General features: G+C 41.6%; 1 protein-coding gene across 1 annotated transcript in view; it reads right to left on the bottom strand.

Annotated features, from left to right (window-relative positions):
• Positions 1-12397, bottom strand: part of IHO1 (interactor of HORMAD1 1) — a 40423-nt gene extending 28026 nt beyond the window's left edge. The window contains exon 1 of the mRNA XM_012771242.3: positions 12289-12397. The gene's annotated coding sequence lies outside the window, so the exon portion shown is untranslated. The remainder of the gene's footprint in view (positions 1-12288) is intronic.

The raw sequence follows: 12397 nt of genomic DNA, 5'->3' as shown, positions 1-12397 counted from the left end.
ATCAGATTATACACTATCATTGTGGCATTAGAAAATATGATTTTCCATACATATGGTGGATTAAAGACCATTGGACATCAAATACTGTTCCAACACAAACCTAGGTAAAATGAAACAAGTTCTGAAGATAGACATTTTAGTATATTTTTATATAATTTAAACTTAAGGAAATCTGTTCTAATTTTCTAGAAAAATAGATGCATTTGAATGATTATAACCAACAATTTGTTTTGTAAGAATATTAATCAAGGTACTACCACTTACTTAGCCACTACCACATGCCAACACAATGCTAGGTTTTATATATGGCCATTTATTTAAATCCTCACGATGATTTTGTGAGGTAGTTGTTATTATGCCCATTTATAAATTTGTGATCAAATTCAGATAGGTTTAAATAATTAGCTCAAGTCCTCTCCAATAATTAGGGGTAAGTAGGTTCAAAGCCAGGTCAGTATAGTATAAAAGATCACAGTGTTTCAAGTATACATATTCTGTTTCTCAACATCTGCTCTATTTTATGGCACTTTTTGGAACTGAACAGCTCTTAATGTCTTGCTTTATGAGCAGCAAGGTAATGAATTGAAAGGGTAGGGCTGTAGAGGCAACCAGACCAAGGTTCACATCCTGACTGACTCTTGTCAGAGTCAAGAGTCAAAGAGTACAAAGTGTGAAGTTGGGTAAATCACTTAACTTCTTTGAATGTCAATTTCCTCATTAGTTAAATGAGGATAAGAGGATAATACCTACCTTAAATAATATGGGTAAGAATTAAAGATCATGAATATCTAGTGCCTGGTATGGACACAGGTGCTTATTAGCTTCTTAATTACTTTCTCAAAGACTATGGATTTACCATTCTCAAATGAATCCATGGTCTCCTGGGGCCTTCCACATTTACTCACTCTCAGTTTAAAAGACTCATTCATAACAGACAATGGCCAGAAGCAGTGGCTCATGCCTGTAATCTCAGCACTTTCAGAGGCCAACTGGGGAGGACTGCTTGAGGCCAGGAGTTCAAGACCAGCTTGGGCAACACAGCAAGATCCCCATCTCTAAAAAACCAAAACAGACCATAGACTCTCACATATATTTATGTCAGTTGAGAATGAAGTTTGCTGCAGGTTTGGACTAAATATTAAAAGTTAATTTTTTTGCCTCAATCCTACTGAACACAGTTTAGATAATTTCTTTTTTGTAGACTACCTTCAAAGAAGTTCAGTGCAATATTATTTTCCCACAAAGCAAATAAATTAATAAAATACGTCATTGGGATAACAACTGAAATAAATTCATTTGAAAAACCAGCTACATTGCCCAGTTGGGGTTCACAGGTGAATTCTACATTTTAAAAAACTAATTAATTAATTGAGATAGTGTCTTGCTCTATCACTCAGGCAGAAGTACAGTGTGGCCCAATCATAGCTCACTGTTATCGTCAAACTCCTGGGCACAAGCACTCCTCCTACCTCAGCCTCTCAAGTAGCTGGGACTATAGGCACATGCCACCAGGCCTGGATAATTTTTTCTTTTTTTTTTAGAGACAGGGTTTCCCTATGTTGCTCTGGCTGGTCTTGAGTGATCCTCCTGCCTCTGCCTCCCAAAGTGTTAGAATTACAGGCATGAGCCACTGTGCCTGGCCTGAATTCCACATTTAAGGAAACATTTAAGAAAATAATTATGCCAATTGTCTACAGTCTCTTCCAAAAGATAGAAGCAAAGGGAATACTTCCTAATTCATTTTATAAGGCCAGTATTACCCCAAACCAGACAAAGACATTACAAGAAAAGTACAGACCAATATCTCTCACGAACAGGAATGCAAAGTCCTCAACAAAAAATAAGTATATACAATCCAACAATATATAAAAATAATTATACACTACAACTAAGTGGGATTTGTTCCAGGTATGCAAGGCTGGTTCAACATTCAAAAATCAATTACTGTGGCCGAGTGCGGTGGCTCATGCCTGTAATCCTAGCACTCTGGGAGGCCAAATCAGGAGGATCACTCAAGGTCAGGAGTTCAAAACCAGCCTGAGCAAGAGTGAGACCCCCCCGTCTCTACTTAAAATAGAAAGAATTGGCTGGACAACTAAAAATCTATAGAAAAAATTAGCCGGGCATGGTGGCGCATGCCTGTAGTCCCAGCTACTCGGGAGGCTGAGGCAAGAGGATTGCTTGAGCCCGGGAATTTGAGGTTGCTGTGAGCTAGGCTGATGCCACGGCACTCTAGCCTGGGCAACAGAGAGAGACTCTGTCTTAAAAAAAAAAAATCAATTACTGTAATCCATCACATCAATAGACTAAAGAATAAAAATCACACAATCATATCAGTATATACAGAAAACTCATTTGACAAAATTGACCCATTCCTAATAAAAATTCTCAGGAAACTAGAAAGAGAGGTGAACTGTCTAAACTTGATTTAAAAAACTACAACAAACTTACATATATCATCACACTTAATGGTAAGAAACTAGGCGGGGTGCAGTGGCTCACGCCTGTAATCCTCACTCTGGGAGGCTGAGGCGGGAGGATCGCTTGAGGCCAGGAGTTTGAGATCTGCCTGAGCACAAGCGAGACCCCATATGGCTCTACAAAAAATATAAAAATTAGCCATGCATGGTGGCACAAGCCTATAGTCCTAGCTGGTCAGGAGGCTGAGGCAGGAGAATCACTTGAGCTCAGAAGTTTGAGGTTACAGTGAGCTATCATGATACCACTGAACTCTAAGCCCAGGTGACACGGTGACCATAACCCTGTCTCAAAAAAAAAACAAGAAACAAACAAACAAAAACTAGAAACTTTCCCACTAGGATCAGGAACAAGGAAAGGATGTCCCCTTTCACCACTGCCATGAGTATACTGGAAGGAAGCCCTAGCTAATGAAATAAGAACAAGAAATTTTTTTTTTTTTTTGAGACAGAGTCTCACTTTGTTGCCCAGGCTAGAGTGAGTGCCATGCCATCAGCCTCGCTCACAGCAACCTCAAACTCCTGGGCTCAAGCAATCCTGCTGCCTCAGCCTCCCGAGTAGCTGGGACTACAGGCATGCACCACCATGCCCGGCTAATTTTTCTATATATATTAGTTGGCCAATTAATTTCTTTCTATTTATAGTAGAGACGGGTCTTGCTCTTGCTCAGGCTGGTTTCAAACTCCTGACCTCGAGCAATCCACCCGCCTCGGCCTCCCAGAGTGCTAGGATTACAGGCGTGAGCCACCATGTCCAGCCAAGAACAAGAAATTTAGGCTGGTTGCTGTGGCTCATGCCCATAATCCTAGCACTCTGGAAAGCTGAAGCAGAAGGATTACTTGAGCTCAGGATTTCGAGACCAGCCTGAGCAAGAGTAAGACCCCTGTCTCTACTAAAAATAGTAAAAATTAGCCAGGTGTGGGTGGTGCACACCTATAGTTCCAGCTACTCGGGAGGCTGAGGGAGGAGGATCGCTTGAGCCCAGGAGTTTGAGGTTGCTGTGTGCTAGGCTGACGCCATGGCACTCTAGCCTGGGCAACAGAGTGAGAAATAAAATTAGAAATAAAATTAAATAAAAAGTACACAGATTGGGAAGGAAAAAATTAAACTGTCTTTGTTCACAGATGACATGATTATCTATATTGAATATCTAAAAGAAATGACAAAAATTCCTGGAACTAATAAATGATTATAGCAAGGTCACAGGATAGAAGGTTAATATACAAAGTCAACCACTTTCCTATATACCAGCAATGAATAAGTAGAATTTTAAATTGAAAACATAAAACCATTTACATTTGTATCCTCCCAAAATGAAATACTTAGTTATGTATAACTCTGGCAAAATATGTACAAGATCTATATGAGGAAACTACAAATTGATGACAGAAATCAAAAAAACTAAATAAATGGAGAGATATTCTTATTCATGGATAAGAAGACTCACTATTGTCGAGATGTCAGTTCTTCCCAAACTGATCTACAGAGTCAATGCAATCCCAACCAAAATTCTAGCAAGTTTTTTTATGGATATTGACAAACTGGTTCTAAAGTTTATGTGGAGAAGCAAAAGACTCAGAATAACCAACACAATGTGGAGAATAAGCCAGAGGAATAACACTACCTGGCTTCAAGACTTACTATGGATCTACAGTTGAATCTTAAAGTCAGCTGATTAAAAAAAACTATAGTAGTCAAGACAGTGTGGTATCAGTAAAAAAAAAAAAAGAAAATAGACAAGAGATCAATGGAACAGAATAGAGAGCCCAGAAATAGACAAACACAAATATAGTCAACTGATCTGTGACTAAGGATTAAAGATAATACAATGGAGAAAAGATAAGCCTTTTCAATAAATATGTTAGAATAACTGAACAGCAAAACACACACACACACACACACACACACACACACACACACACAAAGGACTCTAGGACATAAATCTTACATTCTTCACAAAAATGAACTCAAAATAAATTATAGACTTAAATATGAAATATGAAAAACTCCTAGAATATAAAACTCCTAGAAGATAACATAAGAGAAAATCTAGATGACCTTGTGATTGTCAAGATCATCTTGGCAAGATGAATTGTCAAAAGTGCAAAAGAGGCCGGGCGTGGTTACTCACACCTGTAATCCTAGCACTCTGGGAGCCTGAGGAGGGCGGATTGCTCGAGATCAGGAGTTCGAACCCAGCCTGAGCAAGAGCGAGAACTCGTCTCTACTATAAATAGAAAGAAATTAATTGGCCAACTAATATATATATATTATATATATATATAATTAGAATTATTAAATATATATATATAATTAGCCAGGCATGGTGGCACATGCCTGTAGTCCCAGCTATTCAGGAGGCTGAGGCAGGAGGATGGCTTGAGCCCAGGAGTTTGAGGTTGCTGTGAGCTAGGCTGATGCCACGGCACTCACTCTAGCCTGGGCAACAAAGTGAGACACTGTCTCAAAAAAAAAAAAAGTTAGGAACTTGAATGTCAGTTACATTCAGTCATGATTCCCCCCCCCATCCCACTCCCCTGTGCAAACACGTCTTGCACAGATCATTCAATTTTATACTTTTTTTTGCAGTCCCTCTGTCACCTGGGCTAGAGTGCAGTGATATCATGATAGCTTACTGCAACCTCAAACACCTGGGCTCAACCCATCCTCCTGCCTCGGACCCCTGAGGAACTACAGGAACGAGCCACCATGTCCAGCTAATTTTTCTATGTTTCATAGACACAGGGTCTCATTCTTGCTCCGGCTGAACTCCTGGCCTCAAGCAATCCTCCTGCCTAGGCCTCCTGGAGCGCTAGGATTACAGGTGTGAGCCACCATGCCTGGCCTTCAATTTTATACTTTTATACTTTATATACTTTTATACTTTCTACAAAGTATGGAGTTTTTCAATGGCTTATAGAAAAAGAGCAAGAAGCAGTCTTCTTGCTCCTGGCTGAGTCAAGCCCCAGGTGTCCTCTCTGCTGGTGATGGAGTTGAGATGGTAATGTTTGCTTTTACAGAGGCTGCAGTTTGAGGCAGCAGTAGAAGTGGGGAAAACAGGATGGGAGCCAAGAAAAGAAGTTCTTTGCTAGCTGAATAAAGACAGAAAAGCACATAAAGCTGGTTATGGGTCCAATGAGCAGAATATGGCTAAGTGGTGCTTTCTCAGGATGGAGAGCAAATTCCTTATCTTCTCTCGGGCAGTGGGTCACTAACTTTGAGTCCTAGAGAACTAACTTCCTTTGTCTTGGAGGTCTGATTATTCTATGGGGCAGAAAGAACATTGTGTGGAAGACAAGAACACAGAGAAAGGCAGTTTGCCCTTGAGAGATACAAGTTATTGCTGAACCCAAACTGATTTAAAAATATTATATGTAGGAATTACAAATAAAGGAATCATGAAAATCATTTTTATTTAAGGAAAGAGGCTATAAGGTTTAAATTAGATTAGCCAGCAAATTACATGGATTGAAAAACAGACACTTCATTAGAAACAATCACTATTTAATTTAATTTAATTTATATTTCTTTAGACAGTGTCTCACACTGTTGCCCAGACTAGAGTGCCATGGCATCAGCCTAGCTCACAGCAACCTCCAGCTCCTGGGCTCAAGTGATCCTCCTGCCTCAGCCTTCTGAGTAGCTGGGACTATAGGTGCTCACCACCATGCCTAGCTAATTTTTTTTTCCTATTTTTATTAATAAACAAATAAAAGCCACCTATAGCTAGTAGAGAGAAAGTTAAATAGAACAATTTTTCTGGAAAAAACAGAAAGATAATACCAATGCTATTTCACTGTTCCAGAGTATCATAAAACAAAAACTTTCAAATCATTATTATTTTTTTTTTAGATACAGAGTATTGCTCTGTTGCCCAGGCTGGAATACAGTGGCAAGATTACAGCTGTCTGCAGCCTCAAACTCCTGGGCTCAAGCAATCCTCCCTGCTCAGCCTCCCAAGTATCTAGGACTACAGGTGCACACCACCACACCAGCTAATTTTTTAATTTTGTAGAGACAGGGTATGGCTATGTTGCCCAGGCTGGTCTCGAATTCCTGGCCTCAAGCAATCTTCCTGCTTCAGCAGACAAAAGTGCTAGGATTACATGCCATTGTCCCTGGCTCCAAATTATTTTTAAGAATTAAAATACTGACTCCAAAACTTGGATTGCATTAACCATTAAAACTATAGACTAATGTCAATGTTGAACATCAAAGCAAAAATCTTAAATATTAGCAAATAATGACTAAGAGATGACTAGATGATTTCCTGCATAGAAGTAGAAAAGGCATTTGATAAAATTCAACACAAATTCATTTTAACAAAAAAGTACTCAATAAAACAGAAGATTGATATATACTTCCTTGAACACTAGAAGCCTTCTTGATAAAGTCAGGAACAAGACAAGGATGCCCACTATGACAGATGGAATTGTGCCCCCCTAAAATTCGTATGTTGAAGCCCTAATCTTCCATGTGACTGTATATGTAGATAGGGCCTTTAAGGAGATAATTAAGGTTAAATGAGGTCATAAGTGTAGGGCTCTAATTCTTTTAAGGTTTGGTGTCCTTATAACAAGAAAAGGAAACATCAGAGATCTTTCTTTCTCTCTTTCTCTATGCACACAGAAGAAAGGCCAGGAGAGGACAATGCAAGAACGTGGGCTACTGCAAGCCAGGAAGAGAGGCCTCACCAGAAACCAACTTTGACGGCACCTTAATCTTGAACTTCTAGTCTCTAGAACCATGAGAAAATAAATTTCTTTTGTTTAAGCCACACAACAGGTATATGAGAAAACTACAAACCGTTCCGTGTTTTTTTTTGGTTTTTTTTGAGACACAGTCTCACTTTGTTGCCCAGGCTAGAGTGAGTGCCATGGCGTCAGCCCAGCTCACAGCAACCTCAATCTCCTGGGCTTAAGCAATCCTCCTGCCTCAGCCTCCCGAGTAGCTGGGACTACACACATGCGCCACCATGCCCGGCTCATTTTTTGTATATATATTAGTTGGCCAATTAATTCCTTTCTATTTATAGTAGAGACGGGGTCTCGCTCTTGCTCAGGCTGTACAAACCGTTCCTGAGCAATGGGAAAGATATATCATGTTCTTTGATAAGAAGATTAAACATCACAAAGATGTTATACCTCTCTAGAGATTTTAAACTTTGTGAAATGATCTCAATAAAAATGCCATTAGATTTTTTTCTGCAGGTAGAAAGTTGATTATAATGTTCACTTGGAAAAACAAACAAGACTGGGCAGCAAATTCCCAAAAAGGAAAAAAGGAAAGAGGGAGAGGAAAGAGAGAAAGGGCCTACTTTTATCAGGTAGTAAAACATATAATAAAGCTTCTATAATTTTTCACCTTACATTGGCACATGATTAGAGAGACAAACCAGTAGAACACAAGATAAAACACAGCAATAAATTTAACTGAAAACAGAAATGTAGTACGTACATGATAAAGGTAGCATCTCAAATATATGGAAGAGAGAGAAGACATTTTAATAAGTATAGTTGGGGTAACTGAATAGCTATATGAAAAAAGATAAAATTCCATCAAGTCTTTACACCAAACACTAGAATATATTCCAAATGAATCAGAAATAATGTAAAAATGAAACCATAAAGGTACTGGAGAAGGCCAGGCATGGTGGCTCACGCCTGTAATACTAGCACTCTGAGAGGCCGAGGTGGGAAAATCACCAGAGCTCAGGAGTTTGAGATCACCTCAGCAAGAGTGAGACCCCGTCTCTACTAAAAATAGAAAGAAATTAGCCAGGTGTGGTGGTGCACGCCTTTAGTCCCAGCTAGTTGGGAGACAGAGGAGGGAGGATAGCTCGAGCTTGAGAATTTGAGGTTGCTGTGAGCTAGGCTGACGCCATGGCACTCTATCTTGGGCAACAGAGTGAGACTCTGTCTCAAGAAAAAAAAAAGAATAAAGCAAATAATTGTATTAATGTGGCGGGAACCAAAAATTTCAGTGTGTGATAAGAAGTACACATATAAAATCAAAGGAATTAAGCAAAATCCCTGTAATCCTAGGTTTGGTATAAAATAAATATCATTATTAACTTAAGGTATCTTTCTCTTTAAAAATGTATTTTAAGGTTGGGTGCGGTGGCTCACGCCTGTAATCCTAGCACTCTGGGAGGCTGAGGCGGGAGGATCATTTGAGCTCAGGAGTTCCAGACCAGCCTGAGCAAGAGCGAGACCCCGTCTCTACTAAAAATAGAAAGAAATTAGTTGGACAACTAAAAATATACAGAAAAAATTAGCCAGGTATGGTGGCACATGCCTGTCTGTAGTCCCAACTACTTGGGACGCTGAGGCAGCAGGATCGCTTGAACTCAGGAGTTTGAGGTTGCTGTGAGCTATGATGATGCCATGGCACTCTAGCCCGGGCAACAGAGTGAGACTCTGCCTCAAAAAACAAAAAATGTATTTCATAACTCTGTCCACTGAAAATGCTAGGAAACAATGACCGACTCAGTAGCAATGATCTCCCATAATACCTAGCTTTTGTCTTGAAATGCCATTCCTTACTAAAAGGACCAGGTCTGGGGCAAGAAATGTGGAAAACAACCCTGGAGCTTTTTTTTTTTTTCTTTTTTGATATGGGGGTCTCACTATATCACCCAAACTGGTCTCTAATTCTTGGGCTCAAATGATCCTCCAACCTAAGCCTCTCGAGTAGCTGGAATTATAGGCACAAACCATCATGCCTGGTCAGAACATCTTGTCATACCAGAGAACAAGGAAGTTATCAAAGACTACTAGGGCCAAGGACTACTGGAGAGATAACGTATAGGGGCTTCCTTTGTTGAATTCATAATTATATTTTTTAAAACTTTCACTAATCACTTTGGAAGATAGGCAATCAACTCATTATTCTGAAAACTGGTGGAGAAAGAATCAGTCATTTATCTTACCTTTCTAGAACAAACTGTACCTCAAGATAACCAACAAATAGATGTGAGAAAATTCTTTTTTTTCCCCGAGACAGGGTGGCTCCGTTGCCTGCACTGGAGTGCAGTGGCATCATCATAGCTCACAGCAACCTCAAACTCCTGGGCTCAAGCAATCCTCCTGACTCAGCTTCCCAAGTAGCTGGGGCTTCAGGCAAGTGCCACCAAACCTGGCTAAATTTTCTCTTTTTTGTAGAGATGGGGGTCTCAGTCTTGCTCAGGCTGGTCTTGAACTCCCGATCTCAAGCAATCCTCCCGCCTTGGCCTCTCCCAAAGTGCTAGGATTATAGGCCTGAGCCACCTCGTCCAGCCTGATGTTTTCAATTACTGCATTTCAAGTTCCTAGATTAGCACAGACTGTATTATGTGTTTCAACAGAGGTATATTTATGTAAATACAGGATTCTTGGGTCTCATGTGTACTTGTTTGATAGTCTGTCTTTCTTCCTTTCATGCTAACAGAAATTCCCTCTAGAATCTAAACAATTTTACACACATCACTACATCAAGTCCATTATTAATGTCATTATTACACTTAGATGCTAAATCCTCCATCGTTTTCTATCTCTGTTTATGTTGACAGAGGATGGTAATTTACAAGTCTGTGGCTTGGGGTTTAGAATACTCCCTGGGTTCCAGAACCTAATTAATTCTTTTTTTTTTTTTTTTTTTTTTTGAGACAGAGTCTCGCTTGTTGACCAGGCTAGAGTGAGTGCCGTGGCGTCAGCCTAGCTCACAGCAACCTCAAACTCCTGGGCTCAAGCAGTCCTTCTGCCTCAGCCTCCCGAGTAGCTGGGACTACAGACATGTGCCACCATGCCCGGCTAATTTTCTATATATATTAGTTGGCCAATTAATTTCTTTCTATTTTTTTATAGTAGAGACGGGGTCTTGCTCTTGCTCAGGCTGGTTTCGAACTCCTGACCTCGAGCAATCCTCCCGCCTCAGCCTCCCAGAGTGCTAGGATTACAGGCGTGAGCCACCGCGCCCGGCTCTAATTAATTCTTAAGAGGGTTTTTAATGAAGTTAAAGTCCATGGTTACACCCTTAATTCTTTTTCCCAAAGTTTAAAAATTGTGGTAAGTACACCCTTATTCTCAATATGTCTAAGGAATACCTAGGGCTTGATATACCCAACCTCAGGTTTATCTCTCTTCTCTGCATTTACCCATCTCCATGCTACCTGTATAGCCTTTTAAATTCCCAGAGGGTAGTAGAAATCCCATCTGTCTAAAACTCTCCTTGAAGATGCTACTACAACACTAGTAATGAAGAGGCAGGCATTCTAAAGTAGAACACTAGTCATTCCAAGATAAATGAAAACTTAAATGAAAACTTAAAAACTTTTAATGCACACCTTTAAAACTTTCAAGGTCAGGATCCCCCCGTCAGTTCTCACCACCCCAACCTTATTAAAAGAAGCATAAAAGGGGAGGATAAATTGACTGCATGCCACGAATGGAACCATTCAGACAGGAAGGGCCCTAGCAGTGTGGGTAAGCATGGGAGGCTCTGAGGGGTATAGACTTCCCCCATCTGACCCTGTCTTTCAACCCTGAAAATCTTTTTTTTTTTTTTTTTTTTTGAGAGACAGGGTGTCACTCTGTTGCCCTGGTTAGAGTGCAGTGGCATGATCATAGCTCACAGCAACCTCAAACTCCTGGGTTCAAGCGATCCTCCTGCTTCAGCCTCCCAAGTGGCTGGGACTACAGCCACCTGCCATCACTCCTGGCTAATTTTTCTTTGTCTGTAGAGATGGGGGTCTCGGTATGTTGCTCAAGATGGTTTTGAACTCTTGACCTCAAGCTATCCTCCCGCCTTGGCTTCCCAAAAGTGCTGGGATTACAGGCGTGAGCCACTGCAGCTGGCCAACCCTGAAAATCTTGAAGCCCGGGCGTGCAGTCCCTCCAAGTGCGACTCCCTTTCCTCCACTGCATAAAGACCAGAAAAAAGTCTCTTCCTCAGACTTCAGGCCTGGTCAGGCCCTCCTCAAGCATGAACAGTCTTCCTCTCTCAACTCCAGCCTCTTTTCTTTTTCGTTTCTTTCCTTTTTTTTGAGACAGAGTCTCACTCTGTTGCCCAGGCAAGAATGAGTGCCGTGGCGTCAGCCTAGCTCACAGCAACCTCAAACTCCTGGGCTCAAGCGATCCTCCTGCCTCAGCCTCCCGAGTAGCTGGGACTACAGGCATGCGCCACCATGCCCAGCTAATTTTTTTCTATATATTTTTTAGTTGGCCAATTAATTTCTTTCTATTTTTAGTAGAGACGGGTCTCACTATTGCTCAGGCTGGTTTCCAAATCTGGACTTTTAACAATCCCCCGTCTCCCAGAGTGCTAGGATTACAGGCGTGAGCCACCGCGCCTGGTCAACTTCAGTCTCTTTTCAACCCGGAGACACTCTCTGAGCTCCTATCATTCCGAAGTCTTTTCCAGAGGACTCCTTAGGATTTTCCATAATAATAATCAAAGATAAATCCCAGTGGGCCTCTCTGAGTGTCACTCAGACTTCCCAGGCCAACTCTCTTCCTTGAGTCTCCCAGGTGGGAACCTACGATGGGAGATCAGACCCTCCGAAATCTGACAAAAACTCCTCAAGGACTAGCGCCGAAGTAGGGCCTCCTTCAAGAGTCACAGCAGCCTACCACCACAGGGAAAGAAAGGGCAGCGGGGGACTCCAAAGCCGGACTCAGGTGCAGAAGCCAAACTCTCGGGAAACCCTGCAAGGCCCCCAGGAATCCCGAACCTATCCCCAAGTCCCCGTTAGGCTCCTCGACCCTTCCCCCCACCTACCCCCACCTCCAACCCAGTCTAGCCCACCCTGCCCAAGGCGCTCCTTGTCCCCACCTCTGGCTGTTGGGGCACGCCGCCATACCTGGAGTTGCCCAGACCTGACTTGGAGAAGCCCCGGTTCCGCCGCGACAGCCAAAGCATGCGCGGCTCCGCCCCCAGGGCC

The sequence above is a fragment of the Microcebus murinus genome, chromosome 1 (assembly GCF_040939455.1).
Source record: "Microcebus murinus isolate Inina chromosome 1, M.murinus_Inina_mat1.0, whole genome shotgun sequence".
Taxonomy (NCBI): Eukaryota; Metazoa; Chordata; class Mammalia; order Primates; family Cheirogaleidae; genus Microcebus; species Microcebus murinus.
This window is presented reverse-complemented; position numbering and strand designations above follow the sequence as displayed.